We start from the raw sequence: 7401 nt of genomic DNA, 5'->3' as shown, positions 1-7401 counted from the left end.
AAAATATGGAGTCAGGACAGCTAAAATAAAACAGCACTGACATCCTGTTTTGCAGCCTTTGCAGAAATGACCTCTGCAAAATGTCCTAAAATAAGACAATTAACCATAAAAGCATTTGTCAAAATCATGGGCAAGTGCATTAAGACATAAGTCCCCAGATGTCAGCAAAAAAAGACCATCAGCACTTGGACATTAACCCAATTGGTAGACAGACACGTGACCAAAGCCCTGATTGGAATGACTCAGAACACCCTGATTGCTTGAGATAGTTCCACAAAAGGGCTCATAAAAACCGCTAAACTTAGAAACTCTAGAGGCAACCCACTTGGACCCCCCCTCCCTTTCCAGGAGCTTTATACTCTTGCTCAATAAATTTTGCTTTGCCACCCACCACTCTTTGTCTGGTCTACCTCTTCATTCTTCAAAGTGGTGTGACCAAGAACTGTGGGCACTAAGGGGACACAAATCCTGTAACATTATCAGATATGTCATTTGAAAATATTTCTCCCATTCCATAGGTTGTCTTTTAGTTTTGTTGATTGTTTCCTTCGCTGTGCCAAAGCTTTTTACTTTGATGAAGTCCCAATAGTTTATTTTTGCTTTTGTTTCCCTTGCCTCAGGAGATGTATCTAGTAAGAAGTTGCTACAGCCGATGTCAAAAAGGTCACTGCCTATGTTTTCCTCTAGGATTTTAATGGCTTCCTATCTCACATTTAGGTCTTTCAGCCATTTTGAATTTCTTTTTGTATATGGTGTAAGAATGTGGTCCAGTTTCATTCTTTTGCATATTTCTGTCCAGTTTTCCTAACACCATGTGTTGAAGAGACTATCTTATTTCCATTGGATATTCTTTCCTGCTTTGTCAAAGATTAATTGACCTAGACTTGTAGATTCATTTCTGGATTTTCTATTCAGTTCTATTGATCTATGTGTCTGTTTGTGTGCCAGTACTGTACTGTCTTGATCATCATAGCTTTGTAATATAACTTGAAGTCTGGAATTGTGATGCCTCCAGCTTTGCTTTTCTTTTTCAAGGTTGCTTTGGCTATTCATGGTCTTTTGAGTTCCATACAAATTTTAAGACTGTTTGTTCCACCTCTGTGAAAAATGCTGTGGTATTTTGATAGGAATTGCATTAAATGTGTAGATTGCATTAGGTAATATAGACCAAATCTATATTTCTTAATACTAAAAACAAATAAAAGCTTGAGAAGTTGAAATTTCCAAAAGCATCAAAATAGCAAAATCTAGTTAAAAATAATGAAAGAAGGGCACCTGGGTGACTCAGTCAGGTAGGCATCTGCCCTTGGCTCCGGTCATGATCCCAGGACCCTGGATTGAGCCCTACATGGGGCTCTCTGCCCAATGGGGAGTCTGCTTCTCCCTCTCCCTCTGCCCCTACCTCCTGCCCATGCTCTCTCTCTGTGTCTCTCAAAAATAAATACAATCTTTTAAAATAATGAAAGCTGTAATCTCTCTACATAAAACTACAACACATTATTGATAATAAATTAAAGAAGATATACGTAAATGGAAGAAACATCATATTCATGATTTGGAAGACTCAACATACTAAATATGTAAAATGCTTCCTAAACTGACCTACAGATTTAATGCAATTTCAATGAAAGCCCAAGCAGGTTTTGTGAAAAAATTGGCAGGCTAACTCTAAAATGCATAGGGCAATGCAAGGGCCAAGAAGAGCTAAGATCATCTTGAAGAAAAGGAAAAAAGTTGGAACACTTATACTAAATATCAATATTTACTATAATATCGCAATAGTTAAGAATAGACTGTTGACAACTGAAACGGAATTAGAGAATCTGAATGCCTACGGCAAATAGGCAAGCCATGGAGTGAAGAAAAGATTGTATATAAAGAACTACTAAAGAAATTAATGATAAGACATACAACCCAATAAAAAAATGCTCAAAAAGCTTTTGAACAAGCACTTCGCAAAAGAGGATAGCCAAATAATGAACCAGTGTGGGAAAAGGTGTTCAACCTCTGTAGCTGTCAGGGAAGTGTCAACATCAAGATAACAATCTATCCTGCACAGAAGGCTAAATTAAAAAAGAAGAAACTGTCAATACCACGTGCTGGGATGCAGAATAACAGGAGCTCTCCTGCCACTTGTGAGATAGAAAATTGGCACAGCCTTTTCAGAAAATTGTTGGGCAGGACCTTCAGAAGCCGTTCATATACATACCCTACGGCCCAGCAAATTGGCCCTCATGCATATTCCCGACAGAAATACATACTTGTGAGTACAAATGATCACAACACTATTCACAATGACCCCAACCTGGAAACAACACAAATGCTCACCCAAATTCGAATGGACAAATATAAAATGGTATACTCAAACAATGGAAAAACCCTAGCAATGAACACGAACGAACTCCTATTTAATGCAAAATATGAATGAATTTCATTAATGTAAGTGAAAGAATACTGATACAGGCTCTATGGTTCAATATCTATGACATTTAAAATCAGACCAAGCTAAAATGATGGTTTAATCAACAGGCAGTAAGTGTCAGTTAAGCAAGATGAGAAAGTGCTAGAGGTGTGCTACGGCATTGTGTCTGTAGCCCACAATGTCCACTTAATGTTTAAGAGGATATATCGCATGGTGTGTCCTTATCACAATAAAACCCAAGACAAACAAACAAAACACTAAACTAAACGATGGTGTTGAAGATAGGACACTGGTTACATTACCAGAGGAGGGAGAGGAGAACCAACTGGAACCGGACTGGAGAGGCTTCCCTGACCCTAGTTATGTTCTACTTCTTAATCTCATGGTGATTATAAATTTGTGTTCCTGCTGTGATAATCCATCAAGCTCTATGCTTACGATGCACTTTTCTGTATGTTACATATCAATAAACTTATTTAAATAAAGGAGATCATAAAGTAGCCAATTTTGGCTACAATAGAGGATAAATGAGCATTTATTGAAGGCCTTGTGCTTTTAAGTATGTATTCATTATCTTCTTCATCATAACCTGATGGAAAATATACTCCATATCTTTATTTCATAGATGAAAATGCTGAGCCCGAGGGGAAGTAAGCAAATTGTCCAGCATCTCACAGCTTGTTTTTCTGTCTCCAAAAGTTTTGTTTTCTGCACTGTATTTATGTCACCTCTTGTAGTTTTCTTCAGAATCCACAAATTGTCTCGTCAGAAAATATTTCACTTAAGTAATCCAGATAGTTGAATTTAATCATGTAAATTCCAAAGAAATACAATCCAAAGACTGGAACCATTAGCAATTAAAAAAAATAATAATCCATTGTATATAAATCTGTCTTTGCTTTCCAGATCATTCCTTGAGAATGTTACTTTTCAAGGTAACAGAGAAGTTAACAGAACCTCTCAATAATTAGCCTAGGATACTTGCTAGAGCCCTGCAAGTTAAATGTAGTGGAAATAAGAAAGTAACCATGATTTACTTCATTCGCTCAAAGTGAAAGAAATATAACTTTTAAACATTTTTTCTAAATTAAATTAATCTGTTCTCCCACACATCCACCAACGTTGGAAGAAAATCCAATTTTCAGCTGACAGAAAATCTAATGTTATTCATGGAGTGAGGAGGTGGGACCTGTTTTCTATCTCAGGAGTCTATGAGGAATCCCAAGGCCTATTGGAAATTTGAGATGGGCCTCTGACGTTGATCCCACTGTCAGATGTTCTCTGTCCGAGTTGAACAATGTGTTCTACACCAAACTTCACAGTTAGGAATCTCACTGTTGCCTGATCACCCAGGTACCCCCCATGTGGGAACTGGACAGGCCCTCCCACTTACAAATTCTTTTCTGCCACCTGCTTCCCTCAAGTCCAGGGCACCCTACTCTCTTTCAACTCTTAGAGCTCTGACCTTTTTAGACAAGTCATATCCTGGACTGCAGTCTAGGAAAACTATCAGAAGAACCTAAGGGATTTATAACCAAAATGCCTTGGGCAGCACTTTGGAAACATCTCAAAAATATTTGGCATACAGTATAAGTGGAGGTGTACGTATGGAAATTTCCAGAAAATAGATTGATGGGGCTCCAGCCAAAGCAGTAGAAGTTTAACTTTATTCTATAGTCACAGACTGGTGTGCCTGGGTATCCCCCCCCCCCCCCCAAGGAACAAGACCAGCCTTCAGAATTTCCCAAAAGCTATGGTTTAGGAAAAGCAGAACCACGTGCTTGGGGTGAGGATGGCACTTTGTTGGGGGCAGGTCCTCAGTGGTAGAGGAAGATGAGTAGTGGAGACTCTGCAGAGGTAGACTAGCTCCCTGGATGTGCATGGGTGCAGGCATGCAGAAGGAAGAAGGGCTCCCCTCCTCTCTAGAATGTCATACAGCCTGAGTGGTGTTGCAAGGAAGGTTGTAGGAAAATGGGTGAGGGGGCGTTGAAATAAAATTTCCTTAGGAGTAACTCACACCCTTAATTGGTTTTCTCAGAGTTGGTGTGGTCTGAGAAACAAGGCTTGTGTGTTTTTTGGTCTATGCTAATATAATAGGATTAATAATTATACTAATTACACCTGTCAGTGAGCCTCACCAACATTCCAGCTAAGTGTTAAGTACTTTAGATTCACCATGCTGGTTATCACCCTAAAAGTAAGTATGATTAGCCCTATTTCACAGGGCCAAGTAAGCTTCAGAGTAGTTAATACACAGCCAGGATTCAAATCCAAGTCCAAATCCAAAGGCTGTGTGTTTACCATTATTCCACATTTATTCCTGAGAATAAAGCCAATGTATATATTATTCCCTTCTTCTTACCAAAGCTCTGGGTCCCAAAGTTGGCATCAGACATGTTGGATTTGAACTGCTAGGACAAGTTGGGAGAAAATATGAAACTTAATGCAAGCTGGAAAATAAAAAGGTAATTTACTGGCAGCAATGAATTTGAATTTTGTTTTTTAAGGTTAGTAGTGGGTTTTGTTTTTTAAGGTTAGTAGTGGGTTTTGTTTCTCTTTTTTTTTAAATTGAAGTATATTTGACACATAATGTTATATTAGTTTCAGATGTACAACATACAACAAATTTCTATGTTATTCTATTCTCCCAAGTGTAGCTACCATCTGTCACCATACAACACTATTACAGTATCACTGACTATATTCCCTATGATGCACGTTTTATTCCATAACTGAAAGCCTGTATCTCCCACTGCCCTTTTTTAGAAACTCTTGTTGGACTGACTGGACATCTATTTGGATATTAGGCAGAAATTGTGTTCATTGCATGGGTGGAGTGGCAACAATATTTCAGTAGTTCTTAAACAAAATAGAATGTGACTCCTTCATGTTTGTTTGTTTTGTTTTTTGTCCCAGGCAATTAGATCTACGGATCTCTTGCCTCATCTTAAAAGAAAAAAAATGGAAAAGTTTTAGTAATTATAAAAACATTATAAAACAATAAGCATTCTATGAATTGTATACTTTAAACAGAGGAGTTTTTTTAAGAGGGATAAAAATGTTTTAATTTTTAAAATACATTGGTAAATTGAGTGATCTACATTGCAGTACTAAGTGGCTACACATGGTCAATTAAGAACTTTTCAAATACCCCACTAACCATCAGTCAGAAATCCTTGAAAACAGTATAGGATTAACATGGTGAGAAGCTGACATCACACAAAGGAGAATGGAGGTGTCCATGGCTATGAAGGATTCGTGGTGATGTATGCCTTTGACTAAAGAATACAGAAAATTAATCAAAACGTGCATTATACCAAAAACTAATGATGTACTATAGGTTGGCTAATTGAATTTAAATTTAAAAAGTGTGCATCGGGCATGCAAATTTCAGTGGCTTATTTTTTAAATATTGCAAAGCAATACACTATTCCTAAGACAATAAATCCTCTGACACTTAAATAAAGCTGAAAACCAGTTAAAAAAAGGTAGAGATTAACAGTAAGAATCAATTTAAACATTTTACAACTAAAAATTAATGTGAAATAGAAATAGTGAAAGGTAACACAAATATGTTACTTTAATTCATTTATAGTGTCTTATTATCTTCAGTTATAAATTGGATAAGGATTTTTTTAATATATAAAAACTATCAAAAAAGTATCAGTGAAAAGACATGCTCTTCATGAGCTGCGTTGAAGCCAGGGTGAAAATGCTGCGGGACACAGCAGGCCAGCTCCAGGCACGAGCAGTGTGTCAGCCTGTCTTTCACGGGAGGACCCCAGAAAGTTCCATATACCCGTGTACTGCTTACCCAATTCCTTTCTAGTAACACAATATGCAACCTGTACCCATGGTTTCAACCACGGGACGGAAGGCGGCGCAGTCAAGTGTTTATAGAGTTTCCTTGGAAAATTCTGCGCACGTTACGATGTCCCCTCGAACGAAACTCCTTCCAAATCTTAATGAGCAAGCTCTTGCTTATTGATTCATGATACTTGCTTCAAATTTTTTCGTCCAGTGTTTGATTGGATGCCATACTGACAGCTTCAGATGGCAGACCTGCTTATCCCCTTTCCATAGTTTCTGCTCGTGTCATCTACCGTTACTGAGTCTTCTGGGACATCTGCGGCTCTTGCCTCGCCTGGAACGCGCCCGCGCTCCTGGCGGTGGAGTTCCCGCAGCTCAAACCCCGCCGGCTGGGGCAGCCAAGCCCGGGAGGGGGCAGCCCCTGGTCCTGTGGGCGGAGACGCAGGCGGAGGGCGGTGCCCAGAGCCGGAGGCCGGCGGGGGTGGGGGGACGCTCGGGGAGGGGGCGCGGGGGCCTCCCCTTCCGCCACTGCGGAGGGACTAGAGCCAGGGCCTTGTGGGCAGGTGCGGAAAACCCTAAACGGATGAGTCATATGGTAAGTAAATTTTATCTCCCCAAAATAAAAGTATACTTTCATATTAAAGAGTTATTTCTGTTGTTAATGGTTGCACAGATTCCCCTTTACCGTTTGTCATTGTACAATCAGCCACTGGGTGCTGCTGCACAGTCGGACGTTTCCAGGGCTTTGCTGTTATAAATGCTACTGTTTTACAAAGGTATGTATAAACAGTTTTTATTATTTTTAAGATAAATTTCTAATAGTGGATTCGCTAGGTCAAAAGCTGTGACTCTTTTAGGGTTCTTGTTCTGTGTTGCTAGAAATAGTGCACCAATTTTAATGCCACTGCCAACCTGGAGTTCACACGTATCTTGCCGGGCTTTCCAGCCTCTTCTTGATTTGATGTATTTGAGTGGCTAATAGATGTACTTTATAATATTAGAAAAGCTCAACTAGTGTTCCTTATTTTCTGTATGCTAAGAATTTTTCTGCAAGTAAATGTTTTAGGGATGAGATATTGCTAGCTCTGGATTAAACTAAAATGAAATCCATTTTTATAACCTTTCTAGTATTTAAAAAAGAATAAAAATAGTACAGTTTTTTTTTTTTT

General features: G+C 38.8%; 1 long non-coding RNA gene across 1 annotated transcript in view; it reads left to right on the top strand.

Moving 5' to 3' along the window:
* The first annotated feature begins 6739 nt into the window (after positions 1–6739).
* LOC103673240 overlaps positions 6740–7401 on the top strand; it is a 4449-nt gene continuing 3787 nt past the window's right edge. The window contains exons 1-2 of the long non-coding RNA XR_571342.2: positions 6740–6827; positions 6906–7008. This is a non-coding gene — a long non-coding RNA (uncharacterized LOC103673240). The remainder of the gene's footprint in view (positions 6828–6905; positions 7009–7401) is intronic.

The sequence above is a fragment of the Ursus maritimus genome, unplaced genomic scaffold (assembly GCF_017311325.1).
Source record: "Ursus maritimus isolate PB19 unplaced genomic scaffold, ASM1731132v1 scaffold_4, whole genome shotgun sequence".
Classification (NCBI taxonomy): domain Eukaryota; kingdom Metazoa; phylum Chordata; class Mammalia; order Carnivora; family Ursidae; genus Ursus; species Ursus maritimus.
Note: the sequence above shows the minus strand (reverse complement) of the source record. Positions and strands in the feature narration are given on the sequence as shown.